Source organism: Ambystoma mexicanum, chromosome 7p (assembly GCF_040938575.1).
Source record: "Ambystoma mexicanum isolate Mex_15411 chromosome 7p, UKY_AmexF1_1, whole genome shotgun sequence".
Lineage (NCBI taxonomy): Eukaryota > Metazoa > Chordata > Amphibia > Caudata > Ambystomatidae > Ambystoma > Ambystoma mexicanum.
In genome coordinates, this window is record NC_090939.1 from 687,896,360 (window position 1) to 687,914,014 (window position 17,655).

A 17,655-nucleotide genomic window follows, 5' to 3' on the forward strand; every position below is an offset into this window, starting at 1 on the left:
GGCCTCGGAGGCCGAAAGAGTATTACACAATTTAGATGTCAGATGAGCTCTGAAGTTCGTTCTGGATAGAACAACTGAACTCAGGGGCTCCTCCCAACTCTTTGTTACGTTCGGAAACCCGCTTCAAAAGCTACTATCTCCCGATGGATTGCCTCCTGTATCTCAGAGGCGTATGCCATTCAGTGCCTTCAACCTCCGATGGGCATTCATGCTCATCTTGTACGTGACAAAGCGGCTGTTGTTGCCTTCCAAAAATATGTTCCCTGGCAAACAATTGCCAAAGCGGCTACATGGGCCTCCCCATCAGCTTTTTGTAAGCATTACAGCTTGGACCTGGGCTCTAGGGCCGATGCTCAATTCGGCCAGGCTGTTCTTAAAAACCTTTTTCAGTAAGGAGTTTCCGTCCACCCGTATTGCCTGTGAGGAGTGCTTGGGAATCTGCCACAAGCATGGAGGAAAGGGGACGGGACGTAGGAATATAACAAAGTTCCTCACCATAGAGACTACCTTACTCCTAGTCCATAGTCCCATTTTCTCCTTACGCCCGCCCGCTGTCCCATCTAATAAGTATCCTCTATTATTGCTTAAATGGTCGCAGACCTAGCGATAGAAAAGGACTGAAGGGCGATGCGCGGGGCAGAGCTCAAGAAGGCCTGGTTACAGCAGCGTGCGGTACACCGCGAAAAAAGAGAAGGACAAACATTTTCAATTTTTGATGCTTTTTGGAAAAAAGTGCTCCGGTCCCGTCCCGAAGGACGGAATGTCCCACAAGTATGGAGGAAAGGGGACTATGGACTAGAAGTAAGGTAGTCACTACGGTGAGTAACTTTGTTATTCTGGTACAGTAGGTACCTTGGATCCCTACCAATGCAAATACCTACCATCCATCATGCTTCCTCTTATACTATGGTCTTTATATCAACTATCATATCTTTAATTAATTATCATTTTATTATTCAACTTGCACATATACGAGGCATGATTTCCAATATAGAAAGGAACAAAGGTTTCAAAATGATTCCAATTTAGCACTCATATTTGTGTCTTCCACTGCAACATGCACATTCAAATCCAGAACTTATTATGTATTTAAGTGCCCAAACAGCAAGTCCACCAAGTCCCCCTTCACCCAACCTCCCCATTGACAGTTGCTCCCTAGGTTCCTGATGTACAAGTTACTAAGTAAGCCCAGCTATATGCCGCCATCAAAACATTGGAAAAAGGTAGTTTTGATGCTTCTACCCTTTTGGCATGTTTTTGTACTATCATTTCTTTTGGGGCCTGGGCTCATGGAGTAGAGAGGCGTCTGGGTTGAGCTCCCGTTGCGATCCTATCTAAGATCCTGATTGCTCACAGTGAACAGTGATCTATGTGCTACCAAGCACACCTACGGCTGTGTGAAGCGTTTCCCCAACCCTGTGGTGCATAACTGGTGAAAATCGGCACTGTACAACAGAGTAAATCAGCCCGTAAGTGGTGCCCTGGTGTGGGCAAAATGGCGGACGCTGCAGTGGCTTGGCAGTGAGGAGGAGGAGGGGCCGAAACTAGAGTGGAGCCCGCACGGCCTGAAGCATCGGAAAAGGGGCCAGCACGTCCCCAACCTGACGCGCGAAGCTTCTACGAAGCAGGAGCGGCAGATACAGATAAAAGCTGGTGCCAGCCCGCAGGCCCAATGAGGCAGAAAGCTGCAATGCACCGTGACAACCCAAACAGCAAAAAACAAGGAGCCGCGTCCTGGCCGACAAGAGTGCTGCTATTACCTTGGATCAACTAACCACAAGGCTAACATCAATAAAAAGCAACAATAATCATACCTGATATGGAAAGCCACAGTCAGGGGACCCTCCTGAGTTACACTGCTGATTATTTAAGAAACATGTGTAAAGAAAGGAAACTCTCTGCCAAAGGCAAAAAGATTGAATTAGTTGAAAAGTTGTTAAAGAGTCCAAGTCTAGGGAGTGGGTCTGAACTACCTGACCCCTTAGCAAATGTGGAAAGTATTGAGGATGATAATGTATCTGTTACTGATGACTTGGAAGAAGTAGACATGTCTCCTAATGTAGGTCTCTCTGCTCCCTTGCCTGCTCAGCAACCTCAACCCTTGTCCACTGGGACCCCCACAGGTCCTACACTCAGTCCTGAATTCATTGCTCTAGAGAAAATGAGTCTTGAACTGGAATTCCAACGTTTAAATGCTCAAACTGAACAAAAACACCAAGAACTTAAGCTCAGAGAAATGGAGTTGAATCATGAATTTGAAATGAAAAGATTGTCTCTTGAAAATGCCTCTCTCTCAGAGTCTTCTAGGTCATCCAGTCCTAAGAGACCCTGTATACCTAAAGAAATTGTGGGTATGTATGAGGTTAAGCTTGATATTTTAGATTGGTTGGCAATGTTTGAATATAACCATAGTATTCAAGGTCTTACAGGGAATCGATTGCTTCCCTGGCTCTTCTCAAGGCTACCCACTGTTGCATCTGATGTAATGGAGTTGGGGGAGGTGGATAGGATGGATTATGAGTGTATGAATCCTAGCTTTAATTGCTAGATTTGGGCAGACCCCTTCCCAGTACCTTAAGAGGTTTAGGACCCTCAAAAAGCATGATGGTGCCCCTTGGGCTATCTGGGTATGTGAGTGTTTGAAAAACATAGATGGTTGGATTAAGGGTTACAGAGTGAACACTTATGAAGGAATGAGAAATCTTGTAATGTTGGAGTCTATTTTTGATGTCTGCTCTCCTGAGCTCAGACAGCACTTGGCTGATTCTAAGGAGATAGATCCAAAGAAACTAGCTATGGCTGCTAACTTGTGGGTTGCCAACAGGGCTACTCACAAGTATTCTGGGGCTACTCAGAAAAAGGATGAGGGGAAACAATCAAAGAAAGACAATAAAGACAATTCTAATACCTCCAATCCAAAAGAAGGCCACAAACAGCAACATAAGGGTAAACCACAAGGGAAACCAAATCAGGCTAGTGCACCATCTGGACCCAAACCAGACGGAGGTCAGAACAAACCCCCATTCATCAAAACATTTGGGAAATGTTATGTTTGTGGGTCAACTGACCATGTGATCCCAGATGTAAGGGTAAACCTTCAGGGGTCCACAATGTCTCCTAGCCTTCTCCCCAGAGGAAGAAGTCCCTATGGCAAGTGGAAATGTTCACCTACTGGCTGATGAACCCATGAGAGTCTCAGCTGGTGTTTCTTTAGTGTCCCTGGGCTTGTGGGATCAACAGAATTTAGATGTCTATAAATTCATCCCAGATAATAGTAAAGAGTATTATAAAGATAGTGTTTTTGTGAATGGCCAGGAAACCCCTGCCATCAGAGACACTGGAGCCAGCATAACTGTGGTGGATAAATCATTTTTCAAGGTGGAGGATGTTGCTAAGGCACCCAAACGCCTCACCAAGTTAGCTGGAGGCCCTGTGCAAATGCTTCCCCAGTTACCAGTTCTCATCCAGTGTAATGATATGATTGTCAGGATACCTGTAAGTGTGCAAAATAATGTACCTGGGAGGGTCCTGCTGGGTAATGACCTTAAAACTCTTGGATTTGTGTCAAGCACCCCCAGGTCTCCCAATAAAAGGAAACAGGAGTTCACGAGGTCTGCAACGGAGAGAACCTTGAGAGGCTCTCCAGAGGAGATGATGGAAGAAAATATCACTCCCACTTCACAGGAGTTGCTCACTGCCATTTCTAGAAAAACAGAGGCAAAGGGGAAACCCAAGACCTCCAGGAAAATGACAGACAGCACCCCTCTGCTACCAACAAGGACATCACCGAGATTGTCCAAGGTCACACCTGTGACTACTCCACCTGCTGAGGCAGAGTGTGAGGTGCAACCTTGTGTGGTTGAACCAGCATCTGAAGAATCAGGGCAGACTTTAGCAAAGGACAGAGAGAGTGTCCTACTCTTGAAAGTCTTCGGCAACAGGCTGCTAACCAACTTGATGGGCAAGAAGTTGGAAAGCACAGGTTAAGCTGGGAAGATGGCTCTTCTACAGTGAACCGACTGAATATCTACCCCTGGGGACTGCAAAAGAATTTTAGTGCCCCTTGCTAACAGACTCTAGTTCCTGCAGTTAACCCATGAAATACTTTTTGCTGGTCACTTGAGTTTCAAAAAGACCAAGGAAACGCTCTCACTCTACTTCTATTGGCCTAAGATGGGCTCAGAAGTGGACAAATTCTGTAGGAGCTGTCACAGTTGGCAAACTTCTGGCAAGAGTGGAGCCGAGAGTGTGGCACCCCTGGTGCCTCTCCCAGTGGTGGGAGTTCCTTTTCCGAGGGTGGGCATTGACATTGTCGGTCCCCTTGACCCTCCCACATCTTCAGAGAACAGGTGTATCCTGATTGTAGTAGACAATGCTACAAGATACCCAGAAGCTATGAGAACTGTTACGGCTCAGGCTGTGGCTAAGTCTCTACTTGGTATTTTTACCAGAGTCGGGTTTCCTAAGGAAGTGATATCTGACAGAGGATCCAATTTTATGTCCCACTACATGCAAGCCATGTGGAAAAACTGTGGTGTCACTTACACGTTCTCTACAGACTACCATCCACAGACAAATGGACTGGTAGAGAGGTTTAATCGTACTATGAAGAGCATGATAGGTGTTTTATAGGAACCCCTTATGAAAAAGTGGGACCGTCTACTGCCATGCCTTCTCTTTGCATATAGAGAAGGCCCTCAGGAGGGAGTGGGTTACAGTCCCTTTTAACTTCTCTATGGCCATCCAGTCAGAGGTCCATTGGTCCTGATAAAGGACGGGTTGAAGAGTGCTCCTTCCCCCAATCCAGTTAGAGTGACTGACTATGTGATAGGTCTCCGGAGGAGAATGTCACACATGATGGCAGAACCTAGTGATAACTTGAAAGCAGGTCAAGCTCTGCTCAAACATTAGCATGACCAGAATGCCAACATGGTTAAGTTTTCTCAAGACCAGCTTGTGCTAGTTATGGTGCCAACAAGGCAGAGGGCCTTGCAGGACAAATGGATAGGACCCTTCAAGGTTGTGGGCAAACTTGTAGAGGTGAACTATCTGGTGGACTTAGGCAGACCTAAGGAGGCTCCTAGAGTCTTTCACACCAACCGTTTAAAGGTGTATGTCTCGAGATCAGATGTAGGAGCTTTGCTTCTAGCTTCAGCTCAAGAGGAAGATGAGAGCGAACCTCTACCTGACCTCCTCAGAGGCCAACCTTTAGATGAACAGATAGAAGGAGTTAATCTCTCTTCTCAACTGACATCTGAACAACAGGAGGAGTGCAAAGTTCTGTTGAATCAGTTTGCCTCCCTGTTTTCTCTAGCACCAGGCATGACCCCTTGAGGCCAGCATGATATTCTCACTGGTGACTATTTACCTGTCAAAAGCAGGGGTTACAGAATGTCAGAACATGTGAGATCCCACATCAAAGGAGAGGTCAAAAAGATGCTTGATCTCTGGGTTATAAAGCCCTCTACAAGTCCATGGTCTAGTCCAGTTGTTCTAGTACCAAAGGCAGGGTCAAAGGAGTTGAGATTCTGTGTGGACTATAGAGCTCTAAATGCAGTCACTAAGACTGATGCCCATCCTTTGCCAAGGACAGATGATCTGGTGGATAGACTTGGTTCAGTCAAGTACCTCAGTACATTTGATCTAACCTCAGGCTTTTGTCAAATAGCACTGACAGACCATGCCAAGGAGAAAACTGCATTTTCTACTCCAGCAGACCTCTACTAGTTCAAGGTAATGCCTTTTGGACTAAAAAATGCACCTGCTACATTTCAAAGGATGGTTAATCAAGTTCTGAATGGGATGGAGGACTTCTGCATGGCATACTTGGATGACATTGCAGTGTTCAGCCCTACTTGGAAAGAACATATTGATCACCTTGGATATATTTTCCAGGCTCTTGAGCAGGCCCATCTGACCATAAAGGCAAGCAAATGCCAAATTGGTCAGAGTAAAGTGGTCTACCTTGGTCATGAGGTAGGAGGAGGTGAGATAAGGCCATTGCCCAGCAATTTACAAGCTGTGCAAAACTGGGCCACCCCTTCTACTCAAACCCAAGTGAGAGCTTTCCTAGGTCTCACTGGGTACTACAGGAATTTCATTGGGAACTATGGGTCCATAGCTTCTCTTTTGAATGTGATCTCCTCTCCAAAATTCCCTAAAAAGGTTAGATGGAATGAGGAGTGCACTCAAGCCTTTGAAAGCCTGAAGAAAGCCCTTTGTCAAGCTCCAGTCCTAAGAGCTCCTGATTATCACCAATCCTTCATTGTGCAGACAGATGCCTCCAATATAGGTATAGGTGCAGTCCTTAGTCAACTGGATGAGAAAGGTAGGGAGCACCGCATTCATTCATTTCATTTCATTCATTCATTCATTCATTTCATTCATTCATTCATTCATCAGTAGGAAACTGAAGGAACCAGAAACAAGGTGGGCAACCATAGAGTGTGAATGTTTTGCCATTGTGTGGAGTTTGAAGAGGTTTAGACCATTCTTGTATGGATCTACTTTTGTGATTCAAACTGACCACTAACCCTTGAGATGGTTAATGCAAATGAAAGTGGAGAACCCAAAACTTCTGAGATGGTCAATCTGCCTGTAAGGGTTTGATTTTACCATTGAGCACAGAGCAGGATGTCACCACCAAAATGCTGACGGTCTCTCTAGGATGTTTGGAACCGACTAGAGTTAGAGATTCATCCAGGAGTGGATTAAATCCTCCTATCCCTTAGTCTGGTGTGGGGTGGGCGCGAGTGTTAGGGAGAATTCTCATAAATGGTTGATTTCCCTTACCTAAAGAGCCCCCCAGCAGCTTTGCTGGATTTCTAGGATTTCTTTCTTTCACCTGGTAAGAGTGTGAGCCTTTTTTCCCACTCTTACATGTGTTTTGCTATGTGTATTTCTACTTTTTGTGTGATCTTGGACACTGGAGCCTCACCTACTCCATGTGCTCCACTTTTTGTGTGTGTTACACAGCACTTTCAGTGCAGTGACACAGGGTTGTTTTTGAGACTTCCACTGACTCCATTTTTCTGGGGCTGACTACCGTCCCCCAGAAACATGTAAAGTTGCCATTAACTTTATATAGTCACTTTAAACCACAGACCCAGTACACCCCATCTTACATGGAGTATTGGAAAGGGTAACTCTTATCCCTTTTTGTCTGTGCCTCTTGGAGTTTTGTATCGCTCCCTTAACATTAAGACTTGGCTGGTGGCAGTGTTATCTACCCTAACTTTCCTACCGCGATTATCTTATATGTGTATATGGTAATGTTTTAGGCTATTATATTAGCCTCAAACATAAAACCGCTTGACCAAATACATTTTATTTTGGCTCCGGCTGGGTTTAATCGCCATTTCTTTTTGTTAAAGTCTTTCTCGTGTTTTTCTCTGCCCGCCAAACCGGGATAATTCCTTTGTTCACTGTTTTTTCACAAGCTTCTGCACAGAAGCCCTCCTTAAGACACTTGATAGTCTAGGTAGGCAGGATGTGAGGGAGGGGTCTTCGGACCCCTGCCATGGGTTGCCGTAGTAACCCAAGTCGCACTCTTGTCTGCTTGTCCAAGGGGACTGGCCTTGCCAGGCCAGCCACCCTGCTGTGTCCTTGACAGCCAGGCTGTATGAATGGGGGAAAAAGTGCATAAAAAGCAGGTCGCTGGGACTGGAAGAGCAGAGTCGCCACTGGAATGAAAGAACCAACGAGTAACTGGAAGAAGAGGACCCCTAACACGACTGAACCGCCCTGTGAAGCCCTGCTGCATGTCCGAATCTCCAAATCCGACGACAGAGAAGATCCTCCAGGAAACTTCTTCCCATGAGCTGGTGGGACCAACCAGTTTGCCCAAACTACAAGCCAGGACCCCTCCTCTGGTCGAATTTGCTGTATAGAGCTACAGTGGGCCGGATAGCCAGGAAGGTCGGACCCTGCTTGGGTTTTAAGGAGCACACCTTTTATCCGTTGTTTGGCGCTGCTGCTGGTTTCTTCCCTGGGAAGTGCAGGACCCTCCAGTCTTCCTACTTCTGATCAGTTCGACAGTCGCTTCAGGAACCGTGAGCCTGCAGGAACTACCAGGAACGTCTGCCTCAGCCACAGCCCCCTCTCCGTTTAAGGTTCTGTGCAAATCCGGTTGTGCGTTTTGCTCAGCCGCGGTGAACGTGTTTGAAATCTTTCTCCAATCCGAGGGATTGTCCTTCTCTTCTCTTTGAACTATCTTTTCTACCAACCAACTTTGTCCAGAATCTGTGCCACGAACTTTACCGCGAACTACATTGAACCTATTTTCTTGAGCAAAATACTTTTGAACCATTGACTTTGGCCCTAAGCCTTTTCTATCTGATTTTAACCTTGTAGCCTCTCTTGTTCACTTGCTCTGATTACTCACCTGTTGGGGTTGGCTAATTTCTGATAACTTTGTCTTTCCCTCCCTTTTTGAATTGCTGCAGTGCCATTTTGCTCCCACTTCATTTTGTGAGCCTAACTTGTCTAGAATTTAAAGGAAGTGGTGTGGTGTATTTATGATTGTGATTTTTTAACTTGCTCAGAAAGGTGAACTGTTATATAACTGATAAGTAAATAAATATATATTCTTTTACTTAGAAACCTTGAGTCAGTGTTTGCCTGAATTGTAGTAATTGCTGTCTTTTGTGTAACTATCTTGCACTGCTCACTTACTCTTGAGAAACGTCTGGCTGCTCCGCTACTGCTACCACTATAACTGTGTAGTACAGGCTTGTACCAAAGGTGACATTTTACTGTCACTTGTAGTCCTAATTGTGTGTAGTGTTCCCAAAGGGCACTGCATATAATTCTGCCTAACAGATATACGCAACCGCATTAGGTCGACAAAGCTGTGCTGGCACACACGATACTGCTCAGTGGGGTAAGCAGAGTCGCTGTGGGGCCTCCTCCCAGACTGCGTCACACCCGCGTGATTACTGAAACAGAACCAGCCTGAGGACAAATGATAATATAAAAGCCTGCAACATTGAGGCATGGGCACAAGGGCGTGCAGAGCAGCAAGACGCCATGCTGTGCTGCCACAATTATGAAGAGATAAAGCACGGAAGAGGGTCCACTGCTATTGCCACCGGGCTGACCACTGCAAAGACACATGAACGTGCATGGACGTTGTCGTTTCAATTAAGTGCTACGATCTGCGCACGGAGCAGCTTGAGGCCCGGGAGTCATAAGGGTCAGACGAGGCGATCCACAGTTACTGGCAGTGACCTTAGGGCGGCCCAGCCACGGCGAGACAAACACAACCTGGTGCACGAAGCCTAAAGACACACAACTACCCAAGCAGGAACGACCGACACGGTGCCAAACAGCCCTGAGGGACTGACACTCCTGGCGGAGTGGCGACAGTATCGCAAGAATCCCACGAGGCAGAAACACCCACAGGGCTGCGCAGCCGGCAGAGATCACACACGGACTGCAGCCACTTGGGCACTTGCAGTGAGGTGCCAGATAGAAAGCCTGGACAAACCAAAGGTCAGTGCAGACTACTGGGGCTGTGGGGGTGAGGGCAAGCTGCCGCACCTGACAATGGAGACAAGCTGCTACAGTGGAGCGGATGAATATCCCGTTTGAATGCAAGCTGACACCTGATGTAGCTCTCTGAGCCTCTGTGTGTACATGCTGATGCAGGGCGGAAGACAGTAGATGGACCCACGAGATCTACACTGAGGGCAAGTGGGAGACACAAGGTGGGCTGGCAAGGGGAGCGCCCAGGATCACGGGGTGAAGGAGCAGGCAGTGGAGCTGCCACATCCATACTGGGAAGCCCTGCAACCCGAAAAGCTGGTGCGACAACAGCACTAGTATCCGGTTAAGTGGGACCCCAAATCACCATAAATGTGGCCCTGCATACGAAAGCTGAGAGTGCAACACAGATTGGATATGGCCTAGGCACACCTCACTCCTGCATAAGCAGGCGATTGCGCAACGACGAGAAAGACAAGTACCAGGCTGCAGTTCGGAGCCTATTTCTGCGTGGTTACGGACAAAGCAGGGCATATCCCCATCCAAAGGGAAAAGGAAGTACACAATTATGGACTCCTTTAACGCATCCAGACCCTGCGAACTGTCGCAAGGCGACGCTGTGACGCAGAAGGAACAAAGGCCGCTGGAATCGGGTGACAAAGATAGCCAAGTGCTGGAGGTGATTGCAGCGCTGAGATCATTCATAGACACCAACATCGAAGAGGTCAAAGTAGACATGCAGCTGATGAGACAAGATATGCATAGCCTGACAGAAAGGGTGACAGCCACGGATACTGGACTAAAAGAAACCACAGAGACTACGAAGGACCTGGAAACAAGACTGAAAGATCTGGAGAGCAGAAACGCAGTGCTGGAAGCACATTCAGAGGATGCTGAAGGGCGTGCCCATGAAACAACGTGCGCTTGCTGGGTGTTCCGGAGGGGATGGAGGGCCCCAACCCCACGGTATTTGTGAAAACCTTATTACTACAGGAAATCAGGGCCGACCGCCTCTCGCAGGGTTTTGTGGTGGAGAGGGTCCACAGATCTCTTCAAAAACAGCCGTCGCCAGGACCACACCCCCGCCTGATCATTTCCAGGACAGAGAAATTATCCTGAAATTCTCGATGGAAGGAGGAGAGATCTGTCGCGACAACGATAAATAGCCATATATCTGAATTATACGCCTACAGTACAGTGAGCAAGGAACTCCTTTGTGCCTATCAAAGCCAGACTCAGAAGATTGAATATTAAATACATGCTTATGTACCCATCCAGATTTAAGGTGATCTTCAATGGTCGAGCTGTTTTACTTGAAACCCCGGCAGCGGCCACAATGTGGCTGGAACACAATAACCTGGCTGGGGGAGAGGAAGCTGTTACTTGAATGGCGCTTGCATTGAAGGGATGGTGGGAGCGGGGGGAATTAGCAGTTTGTTAGAATGGTCGATATGGTTTGACTGAATGGTAAATGGTGTTCACTGTGACCACGTTAAAGAAGCCTATGCCAGACGGGGGAGGCCAGGCTACATGACCTGGGCTCGCAGGCCTATCCCACGAAATGGCTGATGCTGTCCGGTTGCTGGTATGGTTTAGCCCGCACGCAAAGGCCTGGACGGGTCAAGATGATGCGGGGGCACCTGAGCGCTGTGTTGGAAGAGCAACGGCTTAGCGTAGTTTAGTTTTAGTTGTAGTTCGGAATGTTCGAGACTCTTCACTTGTACAGACAAGAGTAATGGAATGGACACTGGAGACGCTGGGGAGTACAGAGGGGCTAGGGACACTGGGTTGGTTGGTGGAGTGGGTTGTGTGCATACAGTGGGGGTTGTGGGAAGCCGAGCAGAAGCTAAAGGGGACAACCTTAAACAGCAATGGCAGCTGATATTAAGGTACTAACGCGCAACATATAGGGAATGGGTACCTACCTATGCAGGAACCAAGTTAAATCCTTTCTCACCAGGAAAAAATATCCATTGCACTATTGCAAGAAACCCATCTAACAGTGGGGGCCATGGCTAAGGTGAAGGAACATTGGGAGGGGCAGGGATATGGTATGGCTTACTCTAAATATGCTTGTGGTGTCTTCACGTGGATAAACCCTAATGTGCCCTTCCGATTGCTAGAGATGGAGGCCGACGCAGATGGGAGGTACCTGATATTAAGGGGACACATAGAGCAAATAGAAATATTCATAGTTAACTCCTGTGTCCCTAACCACGGTATCCCAGCACAGCCTGGCATGCTCTGCACTAAACTCACCCCGTACCGGGACTGTTTTTTCATCTGGGGGGCGACTTCAATTGTATTATGTTATGTTATGTTACTTGCCATGTATATAGCGCCTTATTTGTCATTGGTAAGAAATCAAAGCACTGTTAGGTTCAACGCCCTCGGGAACCGCAGTTCGAGTCAGTAGAGAGAGAGAGTGTTGTATGGTGCGTGGGCGCACCGGATATGTGTGCAGCTGGTGTGGTTGTAGCATGATAGCTGCTTCTTAGCGGTAGGTGTGGTACTGAGGAAATCAGTTGGATGTGTTCAGTCTGGAGTGTGGACACCCAGACTGAGTTCTGACTGCGTTAGGCCTGAGGCGACGCCTAAGCTAGCCGGTATGCGCTCAGCTAGCTGTGTTTTATTAGGATCATGAGGTGTTCGTGGGGTCATGTTAGTATTAGAACAGCTAAGCCGAATGTGTCATAGTATAGCTGCGTTCTAGTTGAATGATGGTGTATAGGAGAGAGTAAGCGTAGTAGTGTGATATGGTGGTTATCAGTAACATCAGTAACAGTTCCATCAACTTCCTCCGTTCCTTCTACTCGATCTGTTCCTTCTACTCGATCCGTTCCATCCACTCGATCCGTTCCATCCACTCAGACTGTTCCATCCACTCGGTCCACTCCAGCCACTCCATCCTTTCCATCCACTCCATCTGTTCCATCCGTTCCATCCTTTGCATCCGTTCCATTAGTTCCATCAACTCCATCAGTTCCATCCGTTCCATCCACTCCATCCGTTCCATCAACTCCACCCATTCCATCCAGTCCATCTATTCCATCTTTTCCATCCGTTCCGTCTGTTCCATCCACTCCATCTGTTCCATCCGTTCCATCTGTTCCCTCCACTCCATCCATTCCCTCCACCCATCCGTTCATCCACTTCATCTGTTCCATCCGTTTCATCCACTCCATCCGTTCCATTCACTCTATCCGTTCCATTCACTCCATCTGTTCCATCCACTCCATCTGTTCCATCTACTTCATCCGTTCCATCCCTTCATCTGTTCCATCCCCTCATCTGTTCCATCCCCTCATCCGTTCCATCCTTCATCGGTTCTGTGCACTCTGTTCGTTCCATCCACTTTGTCCGTTCCATCCACTCCTTCCGTTCCTTCTACTCGATCGGTTGCATCGACTCGATCCGTTCCATCCACTCGGTCCACTCCAGCCACTCCATCATTTCCATTCAGTCCATCCGTTCCATCCACTCCATCTGTTCCATCCACTCCGTCCGTTCCATCCACTCCATTCGTTCCATCCACTCCATCCGTTCTATCTCCTCGTCTGTTCCATCCCTCATCCGTTCCATCCATTCCGTCCATTCCATCCACTCCACCCGTTCCATCCACTCTATCCGTTCCATCCCCTCATCTGTTCCATCCCTCCGGCCCGTTCCGTCCGTTCCATCCGTTTCATCCGTTCCATCCACTTCATCCGTTCCAACTTCATCCGTTCCATCCACTTTGTCCGTTCCAGCTACTCGATCCATTCCATCCGTTCTTTCTAGTCGATCTGTTCCATCCACTCCATCCACTCCATCCTTTCCATCCAGTCCATCTGTTCCATCCTGTCCATCCGTTCCATCCACTCCATCCTTTCCATCCTTTCCATCCGTTCCATCCACTCCATCCACTCATCTGTTCCATCCACTTCATCCGTTTCATCCACGCCATCCGTTTCATCCACTTTGTCCGGTTCATCCACTTAATCCGTTCCATTCTCTTCATCTATTCCATCTACTCCAACAGTTCCATTCTCTTAATCAGTTCCATCCCTCATCCGTTCCATCCACTCTATCCATTCCATCCACTCTATCCGTTTCATCCTCTCTATCTGTTCCATCCACCCTATCTGTTCCATATACTCTATCCATTCCATCCACTCTATCTGTTCCATCCACTCAATTTGTTCTATCCATTCTATCCGTGCCATCTATTCTATCCGTTCCATCTACTCTATCTGTTCCATCCATTATATCCGTTTCATCTGCTCGATCTGTTCCATCTACTCTCTGTTCCATCTATTCCATCCATTTCACGTACTCCATCTGTTTCACTCAGTCTATCCGTTTTAGGTACATATCTGTTTTAGTCTTTCTATCCGTTCCATGGACTCCCTTTGCTCTTTTATTTTCTTCGTTCAACAACCTTCGATTTCTGTTTATTGTGGCTGTTCCTTTCATTTGCTCTAAGCGTCGATTCTTTAAGGGAAGAGCCACGTTTTCAGTAATTTGTCTAAAGACAGGTAGTCTTCAGTGTGTCCGAATGTGGGGTGGAAGCGAGTTCCATAGAGTGGCGTCTAAGGCTGAGAATGATGATCCTCCTAACCTGATTGAGTTGGTGTTTGATATCACTAAAAGGGGGGAAGAGCTTGATCTTAGAGTGCACGGTGGGTGGTAGGGTTTAAGCTTGTCCTTTAGGTATAGAGGGCCGGTTTTATGCACTGCTCGGTGGGAGTTGCATAAGGTTTTGAAAGATACCCTTCGTCCAACTGTGAGCCAGTGGAGAGTTCTGAGAGCTGGAGAGGTGTGGTCTCTTGTGCCAAGTGCTAGAAGCAATTTGGCTGCAGCGCTTTGTGCTCTTTGTAGTTTAATGAGGTTGTATGCTTGGACCCCTAGGTAGAGGGAGTTGGCATAGTCAAGTCTCGACATTGCAATAGATTGGACAGCTGCGAGTCTGTTGGAAAAGGAGAGGTACGGAAAAATGCATCTAAGAATTTTGAGGTGGTAATGTCAGGATTTAGAGACGGTGTTGACTTGGGGAGAGGGTTAGGTCAGATTCGAGAGTGCACCCAAGGTTTTTTACTGTGGTGAAGGTGGTGGGTGGATTGCCCATGGATTATGGCCATGGTAGAGGGTGAGGGAGAAGTTAGAAGTTGCTGCACACCATGATTTCGGTTTTAGTGGGGTTTAAGAGGAGGTGGTTTGTGGTCATCCAGCGATCAATGTCAAGGAGGCAGGCTGCGAGGTCGGGCTGACAGTTGGGGTTTGAGTTGAGGAGTTTTAGGATTAATTGGGTGTCATCGGCATAGTTATAGCACAGGATATTGTGCGGGCGGATTATTCCTGGGAGGGTGGACATAAAGAGGTTGAACAGGAGGGCTGATACGTATGCTCCTTGTGGAACTCCGGTATTGACTGGTCGGGCGGCGGATGTAAAGGTGGAGATAAGGGTTATTTGTTTCCTATTGTTGAGGAAGGATGCTATCCACTTGAGAGCGTTTCCACGGATTCCTAGGGAGTGGAGGCGGTCGAGGAGGATTGAGTGGTTGATTGTGTCAAAGGCAACGGAGAGGTCTAGAAGGATTAGTGCAGCGCATCCCGCAGAGTCAGCAGTGATCTTAATGTCATCCCAGATTGAGGTCAGGGTGGTTTTGGTTCCGTGCCGAGGTCTGAAGCCTGATTGTGCAAGGTCTAGGATTTGTTGGCTTCGACAAAAGCATTTAGTTGTGAGTATGTGGCTCGATCGATGAGTTTAGCAAGAAACCTGGTGTTTGAGATGGGGTGGTAGTTTTTGGGGTCGCGAGGGTCGAGGGAAGTTTTTTAGAAGAGGCTTGACATGAGCAGTTTTGAAGGCGTCAGGGAAGATTCCCGAGCAGAGGGAGTCATTTATGATGGTTCTTGCGTACTCTCCTGCGCAGGTGGATGAGAATATTCCTTTGAGGAATGAGGCGGGACAGGGGTCTAGTGGGGAGCCAGATGGTTTCCGGGCAGAGAGAAGTTTGAGAAATTGGTCTCTTGATATTGGTGTGAACGAGTTGAAGGTGGGTTGGGGTGTAATTGCTGTGGCAGGCGGGGGGGGAGGGGTGACTGGTGGGGCGGGTGGATTATGTGGCGGGGAAATGAGGGCTAGTTTGTTGTTGAGAGAATTTGTTCTGTCGAGAGCAGTGGTGTAGAAGTGGAGAGAGAGTGAATCGCAGAGTGACTGAGATGGGGTAAATTGGGTGGTGGTACAAGTTGGTTTGGTGACTTCAGACCTGGAGGGACCTGTCAGGGACCTGGACCTGGACAGGTCTAGCCCACCAGTGAAACGGGCAGTGGCAGCCACCGTGGCACTAAATGCATGGATTGGGTACCTAGACCTGGTAGATGTGTGGAGGTAACTACACCCTGATGACAAGGGTTACTCCTTTTTTTCCCAGCCGCATGGCCTGTACACTAGACTTGACCACCTGCTAGTTCTATAAGACGTACGAGTCACTTCTGTCTCCGACGTTGCTAGAAGTGTTCAGGGAGGCATACGGAAAAGAGGTCCTACCAGGGAGCATGAGAGAAACACTAGTAATCCCGATATCCAAACCAGGGAAGGCCACGAATGAGTGTGACTCATATAGACCACTGGCGATGGTAAACTATGACAGCAAGATACTGAAGACTATATTAGCCAAGAGGCGATCGATGGGTTATAGGGGACCTGGTACACAAGGACCAAAATGGCTTAATCCCGGGCCGAAATACGGCCATAAACCTGTGTCGCCTACTGCATGTTATAGTGCACACAGCAGACACACAGGAGAATTATGTGATTATGGGCCTCATCACGACTTCAGCGGTAACCCTTAAATCCGGCGGTAGCGCTATTACCGCCGGATTTAAGGGTCTGCCGAATCAGGGCTTCGGCGGATTTCGCCCCAGCTCTGAGCTGGGGGGAAATCCGCCGAAAATTTGCGCTATTACCGCCGGCGGGAAATCCGCCGGCGGTATTAGTGCGAAGATTCCCCATTGAGCCCAATGGGGAATGGGGCATTCCCGAATGGGCTCAGTGGGGAGTGGGAACTTACATTACCGCCGAACTCGTGATCCGGCGCTATTAGTGCCGGGGAGTTCGGCGGTAGGGCTAATACCGCCCGCGCTAATAGCGTTACCGTTACCGCCCAAGTCGTGATGAGGCCCTATCTCGTTAGATACAATAAAAGCATTTGACTTGCTATATTGGGAGTGGTTACTAGCAGTACTGAGTGAGTTTGGGTTTGGTGAACAGTTTGTTAAGTGGGTCAGGATACTGTACACCGCGCCAGTGGCGAGAGTCAAGTCTGGGAGGGTGGTTTCATTGCTCTGGGAAATACAAAGGGGCACAAGGAAGGGGTGCCCGCGATCACCCATGCTATATGTTCTAAGGCTGGAGCCGATAGCAATTTAACTCCAAAAACAGTTCCCAGAAGCGGGTATTCTGGTGGGAGGAGTGAGCCACCTTGTATCGCTATACGCGGATGATGTACTATTGTATTTGAAGGACCCGCACCACAATGTCCCAGTGATACTGGAGGTGCTAGAAAAGTATGCTGGGGTGTCTGGGATCTGCTTTAGCCAGAGAAAATCCTGTATATTTCTGCTGGCGGGCCTACGGGGAAGGGATGTGGAAGAACTGCCAGATGTGGGGCTCCACTGGCATCTGGAAACATTTAACTGGGAGTGCGCATATGGCACACACCGGAACGAATGCATGAGAACAATACAGTAGCAGTGATAAAGGGCTTAAGGAAATCCATAGGTCTCTGGTCTAGGCTGCCGCTGTCACTGATGGGCAGGGTGGCAATCACCAAAATGGTAATCTTGACAACCACTTTCACAACGTCCATTACTACATTAAAGCCTCCATCTGCCGTCCGCTGGAAGTGATGCTACGCAAATTCCTGTGGGGCTCCGCCAGACGCAGATTGTCTCTCGCTACGCTATGCTTGCCTTACAGAGAGGGAGGGAAAGAATTATTGAAAAGTATTATCTTGCAGCCCAACTTAGTTTTGTAACCAAATGGCTTTTGGATGATCCTACATCAGAAACAGAGCTGCTGCAGCGACTGGTGGCTCCGGCGCGCCTAAAAGAAATTCTATGGGTACCGTTGGGATGCTTGAGGGTCGCTCCCATGATTGTAATATTTGGGAGGGAGGTGTGGCACAGAGC

The 17,655-nt window shown here is 48.0% G+C and overlaps 1 protein-coding gene across 1 annotated transcript in view; it reads left to right on the forward strand.

Annotated features, from left to right (window-relative positions):
* LOC138525550 (uncharacterized) overlaps window positions 1–17,655 on the forward strand; it is a 1,931,438-nt gene that overhangs the window by 118,394 nt on the left and 1,795,389 nt on the right. The gene's annotated exons all lie outside the window — the stretch shown is intronic.